General features: G+C 42.3%; 1 protein-coding gene across 1 annotated transcript in view; it reads right to left on the bottom strand.

The window, feature by feature from the left end:
• The window catches only part of LOC126480692 (DNA-directed RNA polymerases I, II, and III subunit RPABC3), a 481,255-nt gene that overhangs the window by 361,423 nt on the left and 103,629 nt on the right, over positions 1-16,203 (bottom strand). The gene's annotated exons all lie outside the window — the stretch shown is intronic.

Below are 16,203 nucleotides of genomic sequence, written 5' to 3' on the forward strand. Positions count from 1 at the left end.
TTTAACTGACTATTTAACTTTATCAGTTCTCACTCTGTCCCTCACAGTTCAACTTCTTATGAAACGTAAAAAATCTGTACGCTGTTTATTTTAGTGCCATTATTCTGACGCCATATTCAGTTTAATGTATTATAATTTCTTAAATTTTTCACTTTGACTGTCTCATTTACAAAATTGCTAAACACAGCTATGCAAATTCGTAGTGTGTCCAACCTGTTCTACTGTATTATTCTGCTACCGATTCTAATGGTGGTTTCTGAATGTTACAGCCATAGTCTTTGTTTTTGTTTCTGAAATTTTCCAATTAGACGTGGTGAGAATTTCTTAACATTTGTGTGCAGATCGCCTTAGCTTTCAACTATTAGTATCTGGTTGTCAGAAAATAAAAATGCTAACAGTCTTTTTATATCAAATGGATTTGTTTCTTTTCATTTCTGATCCTCCGAAACCGAATGAAAGCATAAATGGTGTATTTCAGAGAGAAGACCTTAGCAGCACAGTACTGCTTAAGCTTCTTTGTCAGACGCAAGTTCTTCCACATCGAAGAAATAAATTCATGATAGCCCACATGATACATTGGCATTTGCCAAAGCTGACGATCATAAGCTAATGCAGATAATCGAATGCGACACGTCATTTCTAACTGCAGAATCCTTCCGGAGATTATGTGAAAAAGAAACAGCAGTATGCGTCGTATTTACCAGTGTTTCCCCTCAGACTTAACAGCAGAGAGATTACACTTTCACGAGATATTCAGCTGTCAAGATTACTTCCCCATTTCCTAAGACGAAACTTAAATAAAAAATAAAAAAACTTAAAATGCAACAGTCTTTTCGAACACTGCATCATAAAAAGAGATTCTTCGTACGTCATTTGTACTCCTAGTAGAATTTAAGAACAGATCCGCTACTCATAGGCCTGTATTGACTTCGTCAAATAAAAAAGCACTGATACCAAATGTGAAACAGATGTTGATATTTGACGATTTCTGAAATTTGAGAACTACCAACACGACCTTTTTTCTGTCTGATAATCAAGAGGTGATAAACTTGGGATACACCTTCGGCGGCGTCCTCGCTCTCGGGGTATCGTGTCCACCTCGAGAAGCCGAGATCACCAGTTCGAGTCTCTTCTCGCACAGCGATGTGGGTTTCATTTGTATCGCTTTGTTTTGTCCAAGTCACTCTACACAGTCTCTGTGTTACAATTGATGATAACAATTAAAAATGAGCACCTCACAAGATCACACACACACACACACACACACACACACACGAGAGAGAGAGAGAGAGAGAGAGAGAGAGAGAGAATGGTAAATTCATGGGTATCGCGAGGATAAATTTTTTAAATTTAGAATGGCACGAGACCCTGCGTTGCCTATGAGCAGAGTTAAAGCATCTTTCCAACAACAGTATTCTACTACTTGTATGGTTGTCGCAGATCTCCTGGTCCATTCACTGAATTGGGAAAATGATACTGAACAATATTTACTCTACTGCGGAATACATATGTGTAGCAATAGGGTTGGATTGTTTGGGGAGGAGACCAGACAGCGAGGTCATCGGTCTCATCGCATAAGGGAAGGACGGGGACGGAAGTCGGCCGTGCCCTTTCAAAGGAACCATCCCGGCATTTACCTGGAGCGATTTAGGGAAATCACGGAAAACCTAAATCAGGGTGGCCGGACGCGGGATTGAACCGTCGCCCTCCCGAATGCGAGTCCAGAGTGTAGCTATAGCTGGTGCAATTGTGTAAGACGGTAGCAAGCTATTTTCAAACCTCAGAAAATGATCCAGACTGTTACACAAGGAGGCAAAACCGTACAAGCAACCGACTTCAGCGTTTACTGACTAAATACTCATAGGGCAACCAATTTGGGCCAGAGAACGAGGCGAAGACTGCTACTTCATTCATGAATGTATGTCCTTACCACGATTTCCTTTTTGCTACCACACATTTCCTTGTAAGGAAGGAACATGTCAGCGTTGCGAGTCACAGATTTCGCTGCTTTGATCAAATAAGCAAGTATGAAAGCTTATCACCACCATGACGCTGGGTAATCGCGTGGCAGTTTTACAGCAGGTAAAATAATCCTGTGAAATAATAGCAAATGAAAGCTACTAATGTCGTGTGTGGGGTGTACGTGGCAGCACTAAACACGCTGAAGCTATTCACGTATTCGTACTTTCATGTTACGGACTAAAAATTGAGGGAATGGATGCACCTTACCTTACCAATTAACGATATTCGTTGTCCAGATCAACTTGCGGGGCAGTAATCTATTTTTGACTTATTTAGTAAGTTTTCACATTGAAAAAAAGGCGCTAGACTTAGCTGACGCGCTTTATTGGCAAAGGGGCGTAAAATAAAATGATTCCCCGAATAGAAACGATACAGGATTGCTGTTAAAAAAATGTAAACTTATTCTACGAGTGTGTATTGTAATTCTCAATAATTCTGCAGTTGTTCATTTCTGCCACATGTTGTACAACATGAAATCAACAACTAACCTTATTTTATAGCGCAAATATGTCTGTGCTAGTGAATGATCATTTTCGCCACTGACTTGAAATGCTGTTTCCTGGACAGAGTGTGAATGGTTCTACCAGGTGCATAACGGAAAGGAGACAATTTGTCGCTTATTGAACCTTTTGCCTCAGAGTTTGCGTCACTGACATTTTTTACATAAGAACCGATTCGCGAAAACAGATTAGAATGTTGAAAATAGACGGAACTAGGTCACAAGGCTAAAATTTCTCTCTGCGGTTATTACTTGACTGGTGTGCGCACATTTCTGCTAGCCGACACTTAGAACACCTTGACAAGACCTGACGTCCTTCCACAGGCAGGCCTGATAAGAACTTGCAATCGGTTCGTGAATTTTTGCATTGCCATAGTAGGTTATTAACGGACTCCTAAGGACATCATTAGAGATAACAACGGGACAGTAATCCCGCCGCGTCCTTTGCAGAGTATCCATCCAGGCACCTCGCTCGGTGTGATCTCTCAACTGGAAATTAATTTCTGAATACGGTCTAGCCAATGCGACAAAATGATTGATTTTAAGCACTATATGTTTCTGTCTTGGCTGGTGCTGGCGTATTTCTGCTACAGTTTTTCATTGCCACAAAATTTTTTGAAATCGCGTTATTTTAATATGCACAAATACACTATTAGGTTCCTTACTACTCTTCTAGCCCCTTCATAACATGTGGAACATGAAACAAGACAGCTGGATTGTGCATCAACTGGAGTTCAGCATAATAAAAGTCCAGTGCTTTACAACCGCACCACTTCGCCCGCGCCGTGAGACACTTTTCGAAAATTTATGGGCAGAAGCTATGTATTAAGAAAAACAACATCAGTATGCATCAGAATCCATTCACCGTCTCACACGACCCCGACTAAGGCCACATTTGGTTGGATGTTTTTGTGCTGTTTACAGATTTTCCCAGTCTATCACGTGACGAGCTTGTTACATAAGGCAGTTTGTCTCGACAATATGATATGCAAAATTCATATCAACTACGAGTTTCATTGGAGTCCCAAAACGCATCATCCCTGTGTTCGCAATGCACGATTCCTTTTCAAAGGATCCATCGCGGCAGCTGTATTCAGTAATTTGGGGAAACCAAGAAAAGATAAATATGGATGGACTGTTTTCAGCTGTGGACACACACTCGTATCATGATCAAAAATTTCGCTAAACTTAACAGACTATTCCTGGTCTGCGGTAGGCATCTGGTAGGACGTTTCCGTTCTTGCCCAAACACCTTTAATTATTTGGTTCAAATGGCTCTGAGCACTATGGGACTCAACTGCTGAGGTCATTAGTCCCCTAGAACTTAGAACTAGTTAAACCTAACTAACCTAAGGACATCACAAACATCCATGCCCGAGGCAGGATTCGAACCTGCGACCGTAGCGGTCTTGCGGTTCCAGACTGCAGCGCCTTTAACCGCACGGCCACTTCGGCCGGCTTTAATTATTACGGCCACGTTAGTGTAGAAGGCAGAACTCAATAATTATACGTTATTTTCGTGAAAATCTTTTTGCTGAGCGATGCAGCTCAGCAGTAGGACACTGGACTTGTATTTGGAAGGATACTGAGACAAATTCCATTCCGATTTAGGTTTTTGAGGTTTAAGGTCATCTTATGTAAATAGTTCTTCTGAAAAAAGAAACGGCGGATTTCCTTCACCAATCCGAGACTATGCTCAATCTCAAACTTCGCCGTCGACGAAACGTTACACTTGATTTTCCTTCCTTTTTGATAACGTTTTTTACTAGCTAGTTGTAGCGCTGCGTTTCTTCAACTATGCAATTTAAAATTGGAACGATCAGAGAAGTGAGTGACGAGTGACGTAAAGCGTATCTGAGATGCTAAACTAACGGAGCAGGGGCTCTGCCCGCGAAGGTCAAGTATCCGAGTTCGTGTCGTGGCCGCGTAAGAGTTCTTTTTCACGTGCAATTAACACAGCGCACTCCGCAAAGAGACACTGGAAGGTTTCAGACTGATTATATAATGGTAAGACACATATTTTCGAATCACATTTTATACTGTAAAACATTTCCAGGGCAGATGTCGACTGACCACAACTTATTGGTTCTGAAATGAAGATTACAATTAAAAAAAATTACAAAAAGATAGGAAATTAAGGAGACGAGAACTGGATAAATTGAAAGAACGAGAAATTATTGATTATGCTGTGAGGGAACATTAGGCAATGGTTGACTACAACAGGAGAAGGAAACGCAGCAGAAGACGAATTAGTAGCAACGAGAGATGAAATACTGAAGACAGTAGGGGGCCAAACGGGCAAAATACAAGACGTAGTAGATATCACCAACAAAAGGAAAACAAGTGCAATTGAATGTAGCCGAATCAAATCGGACGATGTTGAGGGAATTAGGTTAGAAATCGTGTCACTAAAAGTAGTAGGTGACTTTCGCTACTTGAACAACAAAATAAGTGACTATGGCCGAACTAGAGAGGATATAAAATGTAGACTGCCAATGGCAAGAAAAGCGTTTCTGGACAAAAGAAATTTGTTAACATCGAATATAGATTTAAGTATTATTATTTTCTGAAAGTATTTCTACGGAGTGTAGTTATGTATGGAAGTGAAACATGAACGATACATGGTTTAGACAAGAAGAGAACAGAAGCTTTTGAAACGTGGTGCTGCAGAATCGAACGGGGGAGAAAAGAAATTTGTTCAATAGCTTGACTAAAAGAAGGAATCGGTTGATAGGGCACATTCTGAGACAACAAGGGATCACCAGTTTAGCAATTTTAGGGAAATCTGGGGGTTAAAGATTATAGCGGCAGACCTACATATGAATATAATAAGCAGGTCCAAATGGATGTAGGTTATAGTAATTATTCGAAGATGATAACGTGTGCACAGAATCGAGTAGCGTGGAGAGTTGTATCAAACCATTTTCGGACGGAAGACCACAACAAAAGCACACTCTGCAAAGAGTAACATAATTTTACTTCAGGGATGTATTAAAAATACAATGCTATGCTTCAGTTCAGCAGCAAACCCGACCACAATTCATATATACGAGCTGCTGTTACAAAAACCCATGATTATGAAATAGGATACAACTGGAACTTGCATATACAGGATAATAACCGATGAATTTGACACTTTATAGAAAGTGACAATATATACTTGTGGTGGATAGGAAAATAAATATGATCGCTTTGGTTAGGAAAATCAGCCCTATGTCTTCCCCTATGACAAATTCTCCAAAAACACGCTATTCGCAAGTCGTTTAGTCTGATATTTAGTTCTTTTGTCGTATTTTACTTCCAAAGAGCATGTGGTGTGCCTCTTGATGAACAACAGTTTACAATCCAGCAATGCCCGCTAACTAGCTCGATAACCATTGAATGCAGCATTATGGAGACTAGTGCTCTGCAGTCTTTGAGGATCTTCAAAAGCAGATGTTTCTTAACACTTTGCAAGGATCAGAAAGCTCTTAATATTCTCGCGCTATAACGAGAACTCTTTTCATCATCACAGACGCAAAATGACACCGATGACAAACAATAGTTTACTATTCTCCTCAGCACTTCACGTTTAATACGTTAACAGTAATCTACGTATAAAAGCATGCTATTTTTGAGAGCTATTTCATGAATTTAAGGTACCTCTTTTTCCTTTTCGCTCTTCCCACTATAACACTTAACTAGAGCTATTCTACCGATACTAGTTGGACTTCTGTATGCACTCGCTCAAGGACTACTGTTTGCGTATTTTACGTTATTCTCATTGTTGTTTGTTTACAAGTATAAAGACTTTTGCTAACTGGTAAGTGAATTTGACAGAAGTTTAAAAAACAGGGAAATGAGCACTAGAGAATCAATTGTTTTCCCTCACTACAATATTCTGCACGAACGACACTTCCATCCAGAATGCACAGTTAAGCACGGTAATGTTATTTTAAACAGTGTAATGACGTGCGGAAAAAAACAACACTAGCTTTCACAAAGTGGATTCTTGACACACAAATAACGTCAAAAAGTAACTTGTCGGCTGATTACTTGTTTCATATTTGCTAGCGCAACGGTTCCGTAGAAGATCTGTAGTTCTAGCAACACAAAAAATGAAATGTGTCTCAATGGTTTATTTTTCGTGAAAACTATCCGTACCACCATCCCAAAAAATGTTTCTCTTCCTTCTAGAACACTGCACATAGTCATATGAGCCGCAATGCCGTAGATTTACTTTGCTTTTACAGTGAATAATGTTATTCCTCACAGCCTCAAATGCACTAGATCTCTGTTAGCTATAAATCAACTGAGGGTTTCGCAACGTTTGTTTCATCTTCTTCTAACCCGTTTCTAAACGCCGCCGTCATCCTTCTGGGCTGTGGTGCACTTCTCTACAGATTTGAGACGACGGCGGCGGGAAACGGGCAACAAGAAGATAGAACAAATGTGCCGAAACCAGTCCAGCCGTTAGTATTAACGGTAGTATAGTGTGATCGAAACAAAATCACTCATACATAAATAATTGTGCCGCTTTGCCATGAAGGCTATTTTTTTTAAAAAAAAAAAGCACACTCCGCGCCACACATAGACTGATCCTGAATTAATCAACAGTGATCAGCAACTAGCGTAGCCGGACAAAGAATACGTACAAAACTGTCATTGCTATTTCTGCTACGGTCTATATGAAAGAACTAACGACGTCAATACGCCTAGAATATTTATTACGCCAGAGGAAATGTCAGTGGGAAAAAGAACCAAAAGTGACAAGCCGTGGCATCTTAAGTAAAACTGTAAAAAAAATATTTGTGCAGCTTTTTTGGGACACGCGCGTCAAATTCGTCGCAAGTCACTAAAATTGTAATAATTTCAGTGCAGGAGGATAATCATTAGCGGGCCGCGGTGGCCGTGCGGTTCTAGGCACTTCAGTCCGGAACCGCGTGACTGCTACGGTCGCAGGTTCGAATCCTGCCTCGGGCATGGATGTGTGTGATGTCCTTAGGTTAGTTAGGTTTAAGTAGTTCTAAGTTCTAGGGGACTGATGACCTCAGATGTTGAGTCCCATAGTGCTCAGAGCCATTTGAACCATTTTTGAATAATCATTACCTTACAGATGCAGTTTCACTCATAAATCATGTTACCGTTTGTACACACAAATAATACTTCTGAGGATTACTCCAGCGGTTAAGTCAGTCACATTGGGTGCTAGGACGTACAGCCTCGTTGTTCTGACTTCCACAGAAGTCAGTGTAACAACGACAGCCCGCCAGACTAGCTAGATACCGTGTGACACTGAGCATTCCTCCACACCGGTTGTACGAGCTGATTGACAGACCACAGGAAGTACATGTGAAAACTTTCATTGCGACTCAGGGCAGAAGGGAAAACTCGCACTCTCACGTCGTTTACAGTGTCCACTAACCGATCACAAAATTCTTAAATATAAAACTAACTTACTCTTCTGTTGCAGAGAACATTCGGTAAATCTGGCCACACGTCAAAGAGCATTTTTCTCCCCAGAAAAGTCTCTACTGTCTATACTACAATTATCTCGAAATTAAATACCACTATCGTAAACAGGGTGAACCCGAACCCACCACAAAAATTTCTAAGGGTTTCCAAAAATATTTTCAGAGTATTTTGGTGCAAGAGATCCTAGGGTCGCCGGTGATTCTTTATAGAGCAACTACCTTAATTTTGATTTCTTAGCCCAGTGTATCTTCGCACCTGTACCGAATTGAGTAAATCTTCACAACAATGCCAATGTCGACGGTATGCACTGTATGCCTTGTTTGGAAACAAACTTGATCATTCATTCAAGGTACTTGTTGTGAACAATATTGACCAGTTGGACCCAAGTCTGCATTCGGTACTACTCTGTTCTGTCCTGGGTTTGTTTTTCCAGCAGCGTTAGTTGTACATCAACAGTGACGAACAACAGTACAGATAGGTTCACTTATTAAGAGTTGACCGATACGCACCTCCTGTGTGGGTTCACTGAATGCAATAGACCGCCTACTGAGTTGACCCGCTGCGACAGCGGTCGCATCGGAGTACTTTAGCACCGCTGCGCCTACGAAAAAACTTTATCCTTCTGGGTTGGAATGACTGAATGTTAAGGCTTTTTCACTGTCGTGAAATTATTTTCGTAGAAACAAAGGAAACTGTGATAACAAAACGCATAAATCATAATTACAGTTACTTTGCAACGTGTCTCGCAAGGTATCCCTGATACCAAAATACTCTGAAAACATACCTGAACAACCTCTGAAATATTGACGGTGGTGTTACGGTTTACTCTGAATGTATTTTGTCTTCACTATCACGCATTTCTATACGCGGCGATTTCAAAATAACAGTTAGCTGAGTCATTTTCTGCTTCGGATTTTGCCCGCATCTCGTGGTCGTGCGGTAGCGTTCTCGCTTCCCACGCCCGGGTTCCCGGGTTCGATTCCCGGCGGGGTCAGGGATTTTCTCTGCCTCGTGATGGCTGGGTGTTGTGTGCTGTCCTTAGGTTAGTTAGGTTTAAGTAGTTCTAAGTTCTAGGGGACTGATGACCATAGATGTTAAGTCCCATACTGCTCAGAGCCATTTGAACCATTTTTTTTGCTTCGGATTTCACAGTTTTAGGTTAAGATAAGTCTTAATTTCATTCTGCTATCCGATGTTTTTGGAAAGCCTGAAAATGTATCACTAATTTTTTAAATAATAAAACACTGCATCAGTTATTTTTTTAATGCATAGTCACAATGCGATTCACGAATTTATTTCTATTTTCAGTCGCAGCTATTTCTGTCCGTGATTGTGTGTGTGTGTGTGTGTGTGTGTGTGTGTGTGTGTGTGTGTGTGTGTGTGTGTGTGTTTGTTTTCTGCTTTTTGGGCCTTCAGTCTTCTTTCACGGTTTTACTGCAATCGGCAAATAGTCTGTTCTTTCGAAAGGCACTCACAATACTTGTTCTGGGACTCTAAGCGCCACTATCACATTCGCTTACGCCTGCCTGTCGATCCGCGCAAATTGTCATGTAACTCCTCAAGATGACTCGAAGAACCTCTGGGAGCTATGCGTTCACACTATTGTGCATCGCAATATTATCTTCAGTTTGTGCACTCATGGCCAACGGAATCAAACGAGATGTGTGTGCCCAGATTATGGTAGTCCCATACGGCACTATTAAAAAAGTATTGAATAGTTTCTTTAACATATGTGGTCGATAGAACCTTCTCCGTCCTGAACTAACTACATTTGTTCATTATGCTTACTCTTTTCTCCTCACCTCTTCCATACGTACTGAGAAGTTGCAGCTATCGTTGAAGTTAAGGTGCCTAAAGTACAACGTAATGTCAATTGGAATGTTCTCGTTTGTAACCATACGATTTCTTATATGGCGCCCTTTAGTTTATGTGTGTGTGGTTTAACGTAGTGCAATTTGCATTTTACGTTCAACAACAACAGCTAACAAGTCTGGCAGTAGCCCTAAAGTTGTTTTCTTACATTTCTGCAGTTAATATGTACTGTTTCCTCGGAGTATTAAGGTCTCCATTTCTTCCAGAACGGGGTCTAGCTATCTCTGTAGTGTCTGTCAGAAGCAACACAGAGTGCGGTTGGTTGGTTGACCTGGGGGAGGTGACCCAACAGCGAGGTCATCGGTCCCATTGGAGTAAGGAAGGATGGGGAAGGAATTCGGCGGTGCCCTTTCAAAGGAACCATTCGGGCATTTGCCTGAAGCGATTTAGGGAAATCACGGAAAATCTAGATCGGGATGGCCGGATGCGAGTTTGAACCGTCGCCCTCCCGAATGCGAGTCCAGTGTGCTAACCACTGCGCCACCTCGCTCGGTGACAGGTAGCAAATGGGGAGCTCACCCATGCACCGCCAGAACTAGAGCGCTAGCGTTCTGTCACTCCTGTGCTGAATATGAATGTTCAGTATGGTACAAGTCCGGCCATATTAGAAACATAGGTGTGGCACTTAAAGAGAACCGTCGCATTAACACGGATTTCTTAAGAGCTACACCTGCAGATAAACTCCATTGTCTTGCTGGCATAGCCTCTCCTGAAATTAGACGCGCGACAGCTGCTACGTGCTAGAAAAATAAGACTATGACAACACCTCGAAGCCTTCCCTTTTATATGGCCGTCAGACGGCACTTTTTCGGCTGAAATCAAGAAAGAACTGAAGAGGCAATTACTGAAGTTGATACAGGATGACCGCACGAAGCAAGAATCTCAAAGTGGTGGAGGAAATGTCAACATTTGGAAAAAATGGATTATTCCGGAAGAAGACTCCCTCCTGGTAATCCAGAGAAGTGGACAACATGGAAGGCTGCAAAGAGACTACGCTCTAGAACCACGAGATGCAAGACCAACCTGCACAAGTGGAGTCTCCCTGTGGAGTCAGTTTTTTGCAAATGTAGTGCTATGCAAACAACCATCTAATACAGCGTTCTTAATCTCCAACCACATGCAGCATGACAGACCTGACGAGGACGACACCGAATGCACTCGACGTCGCCAGTTTCTAGTCAACCAATGTATAAACTGATGTCAACGATCTATGTCTTTTTGTTGACTGTACGAGTTGCGATCAAAATGTAACAGGAATTTTTGTTTTTCTGAAAGAATGTTTATGTATTCTTCGACATCAACTTTTTCGCCCTCAAAGTAATGTCCCCTCAGGTATAATAAAATTGTACCAGCGCTTTTTCCCTTCGAGGAAGCACTTCTGGAACTCACTTTTCGTTATGGTTCTCAGCTTCTTCAGCGATGCTATTTCTGTCTCATCAATGGTGGCAAAACGACGTCCTTTGATGGTTGTCTGCAGCGTCGGGAATAGAAAGAAGTCGCAGGGGGCTAGGTCTGGGGAGTACGGTGCCTGAGGCAACGTAACGGTTTTGTTTTTTTCGCCAAAAAATCACGAACAAGCATTCAGGTGTGAGCGGGAGCATTATCGTGATGCAATTTCCAAGAGTGGTTCTGACACAATTCAGGTATTTTTTTCGAATTGCTTGACGCAAAGGGCGCGTAACTTCCAGGAAGTATTCCTTACTGACCGTACGACCACAAGGCAGGAACCCGTGATGCACTGCTCCACTGTAATCGAAGAAAACAATGAGAAGAACCTTCACATGTTATCGAACTTTAATTTTTTGCGGTCGTGGCTCTCCAGGCAGTTTCCATTGGCACCACTGGGCCTTCGCTTCGACATCACACCAAAATACTCCGTTACAACCTTCTAAACAAGTTCGGCGTCGTCGTCGACTACATTTAGCACTTCCTGAACAACGTCAACGCGCCGTCGTTTTCGGTTGAAATTCAACAATTGCGGAACAAACTTTTCTGCTACAAGTTTCATGTCCAAAACATCCGATAAATTGGTTATCACTGTTAGCATTCAACCGCGATTCTTGTACATATATTTTAACAACGCGTTTCAAGAGACAATGCTCTCATCATCAGGTTGTAAAGTCTATGTCATGAAATTAAACGGACTAAAAGACAAAAAATGTTGTCTTTTTAGTCCGTTTAATTTCATGACATAGACTTTACAACCTGATGATGAGAGCATTGTCTCTTGAAACGCGTTGTTAAAATATATGTATAAGAATCGCGGTTGAATGCTAACAGTGATAACCAGTATAACGACAACTGCTACCTCGACCCCATAATGGATTATATTAAATCCGATAAATTGCTTGGAATGAGGCAAAGAATATATCGACATCATCAGCAACTTCGTTGATGTTAATCTGGTGATTTTCCAGAACCATTACTTCTGCCACACTGTCGTCAGTAATTGATGTGCTACGACGTCCAGGGCGGTCACCGTCTTCAACAGCTCCTCGACCCTCTTTGAAGGGTTTACACCACTCGTAAAGTCTTGTCTTACTCATAGCAGATTCGCTAAAAACCACAGTCAACATCTCGAATGCGGTTGTGCACTGTGTCTAGTTGTCAAGCAAAATTTAATGCAAATCCTTTGATCCATTTTTTCGAAAGTAAAAATTCGCCGAACACTCGAAAATACATATAACCTTTTCGACTGTCAACAATAAGCTAAATATTCGTAACAACTAAAAACGCAAGTATACGTCAGGAACATGATTACCAACAAGATAAAAAAATGGAAAATCGGATGTATACAATCAGGGAAGTTAAAGTTTTGATCGCACTTCGTATACTTTATACTTATGACACGATAATTAATAAACGTTGTAGGTTTATGGCCCGAAGCGTTGGTTCGCATATTTGATCGCTGGAGACAGTTTGCCGCCAATAGTTTGGGTGCTCCCACAGTGTGTTCTCCGTTATTTTCTGTCGGAAGGGAATGGTAGGAGGGGTAGGTGTGACGCCTCGCCCACCCCTGACTCGGCCATTGACCGGGGTGTGTCGGGGACGGAGATGCGCGCCCGCAGGCGCAGGGCCGGGTGGTGCTTCGGCGAAGTGAGGCGCCGTAGGCTGTAGCGGGCAGTGAATGATGCAGGCAGGCGGGCGGGCTCTGGCCCGGCGCCCCGCAGATCGATGTCTGCGGCCGTATCGAGCCCGCCGCCCACCTCCGGCAGCCCGGCGCACCCGCGCCCACACGTGCTCGCCCCCGCTGGATTTACGGCACTGCACTGTCTGCGTCCAGCTGCCGCCGGCCGCTGCACCTCGCCTCCAGACGGACGTCACCGGCGCTTCTTACACAACAGGGCTAAAGCAAAACATTACGGCGACTGGTGACACTCCCAATATAAAATACTTACACGGGTTTACCGTTCGGAACCGTCTGTCAGGAAACGACAGTTTTCGATTGTAGTTTTCGTATACTCTACTGGACAGCTTTTCAAATTTGTTTAACCTTCTCATGAAGAGTTCACGCTAGAAGTCCGGCCAGTGGTTCACTTTGTCACACAAAAATCAGTCACATCCGTATAATGTAATACACGTAGGCTATCCATTAAGTAAACCGAGCGAGGTGGCGCAGTGGTTAGACACTGGACTCGCATTCGGGAGGACGACGGTTCACCGCGTCCGGCCATCCTAATTTAGGTTTTCCGTGATTTTCCTAAATCTCTCCAGGAAAATGCCGGGATGGTACCTTTCAAAGGGCACGGCCGACTTCCTTCCCCGTCCTTCCCTAATCTGATGAGACCGATGACCTCGCTGTCTGGTCTCCTTCCCCCAACAAACCAACCAACCAACCATCCATTAAGCAAGGAACGTTTTGGTATATCGCGGCGGTAGGCGGGGTTACAGCCGCCATCTTGGTGCCATAACGTTCCTATACTCACGAGGGGACCTTCTGGGAGGAGCATCGCGTTATGTGCTCTCACTTCGCCTTCTTATAATGTGGGTAGGCACCTATCACACCCTAAAATTGTAGGTGCCAATTCGGCCTAGTTTTTAAAATATTGCCTGTTAAAGTTTGGGCAGCTCTTTATATACAGAAAAGTTTAACTATAGTGGCAAGTGAGCGAGTAGCCTAGCGGCAAGCGAGCGAGACTCCCGTCCAGGCGACCTTGGTTCAAGACCCGTCTATGCTACTTTTTGTTTTCTATTTGTTTTTTCAAATGCCTGTCTTAATTTATAAATAATCATGAAAATTCCGCAAGGAACTGATTAAAAAGAATTACAAGCCTCTATCAATCAAAATTACACATTGAATGTCAAATTTTGTTTTAACCTTTTGCGGTTTTTTTTTATTTTAACAGGAAATTAACCGTGATTAAAACGTTGGCATACATAAATTTGCCTGTTTACCTGAAACTTGAGAGAAGTTGTTAAAATATTTCTTCGAAAATAGTCATAAACCCGTCATACAAATGTTGGGACAGGGTTCTAGAAAATTTTATACCTGTCAGATCGCTGACGCGTCGTCGCGCCCAATCCTGTTTATGGTCTGTGATAGTTGGCGTTCCCCTATTTGTACCTGCCGTTCCACGAATAAAGGGACTCTACTGTCTGTGTACTTGAGTAGCGACGGTTATAACTGCCGAATAAACGTTTCTCGTCAGTTGAAAGCTTGGCTTTGAAGTGTGCAAACGTTTATCCTTTAAAATGGAGCAAAGTGCAAGTTGTTCACGAGTTGTCAGTGAGTGCAATTTTGACAATACTGAACATTTGATGGAAGACCAAGGAGGTATTTTGTGGGCTCCACCTAACAATGAAGTACGGCAGGACTTAACAGATTCAATTCATTGTCTACGGCAGTTACTTATCAGACATTTGAGGGAAAAAAAGTATCATAGACGGGTCTCGAACTAGGGTAGCCTGGACGGGAGTCTCGCTCGCTTGCCGCTCGACTACTCGCTCACTTGCCACAATAGTGAAACCTTTCTGTATATAAAGAGCTGCCCAAACTTTAACAGGCAATATTTAAAAAACGAGGCCGCATTGGCACCTACAATTTTAGGGTGTGGTAGGTGCCTACCCACATTATAAGCAGGCGAAGTAGGAGCTCATAACTCGATGCACCTCCCAGAAGGTCCTCTCGTCAGTACGCATCCAGCGGTGGTAGTGTGCGATCTGAGTCTCTGCTACTATCCTTGCTGTGAGGTGTTAAAACGTACTCTGCAAAAGAAAACCTCGCTACTTGTGAGGTGAGTTCTGTGCTCAGGTTTCCGTTGGCAAAGAAACAGCAAACCAACTGAAATTCATCGTGACCTTTGTGTTGTGTAAGGAAAAGGAATAATGAGTGAATGCCGACTGAGGCAATGGTGTACTGATTTTAAAAATGGTCGTACCAATGTTCACGATGATGGCAGCAGTGGTAGGTTTTGCCTTGAGACCGACGAACTGTAGATGAAAATCAACGACTAAATATGTGAAAAACTGTCATTTCACGATTACGGAAGTTTCGCAACATTTCCCGCAAATTTCTCAATCATCAAGCATAAAATACGCAATCTTTTTCGGGCGAAATGCCAGATAGTTTGGGTAAGGGTGGGAAAAGAATCGTCAATGGCCTTATTCCCATCCCGACGCTGATCGTGAGTGGTTTAAGAAACTGAGTACTGATCAGATGGGACTTTGAATCCCGACCTCTAAAACAGGAGCCCAGTTCCTGAATGACAGATCCATCTCACTCGGCATATTTTAAGAAACAAAGCTACAGCAGTATACGCAAGAAATTACCACTTCTCGATGCGAAATATAAAAAATACAACAAATCTGTGCACGAAGTTAAGCCTTTGAAATTCAACTATTTGATTTCATACTATAATGTGTTGACCCAGTATAGTCATACTAGAATTTTACTGACACGTTTGTGCTTATCTTCCCTTCTAAAACAAGGAAGAAACCGCTGTTACACAAGAGCACAATGTCACTTAACAACATTTGTCTTAAGGTGTAACACAATGTTCATGCCTTCTTAATTCTAAGGTTGCTTACACTCTTACGAAAGTAACGTTCCCGCACGAGATTTGCAGACTACTGGAGTAAATTCAATAGTGACACGTATTACGTTTAAACTCGGAGTTGTTCTACGGCGCAGGTAAGACTAACACTGATTTTAACACACTACCAATTTTTAATAAAATGATTTGCTTTAAGATTGCGTTAAGTTCTGTAGGCATGCATAACATTTCATACTGTCCTTGTCTTCTGCAGGCATTCCTCTGGATAAGGTCATCCGGTGCTAAAGATGCTCCTGAAATTCCTATTAATAACGGCGGAATGCTGCCAATAACACAATGTTCTTTTCTTTTGCAGCTCGCTTA

This window comes from Schistocerca serialis, chromosome 1 (assembly GCF_023864345.2).
Source record: "Schistocerca serialis cubense isolate TAMUIC-IGC-003099 chromosome 1, iqSchSeri2.2, whole genome shotgun sequence".
Classification (NCBI taxonomy): Eukaryota; Metazoa; Arthropoda; class Insecta; order Orthoptera; family Acrididae; genus Schistocerca; species Schistocerca serialis.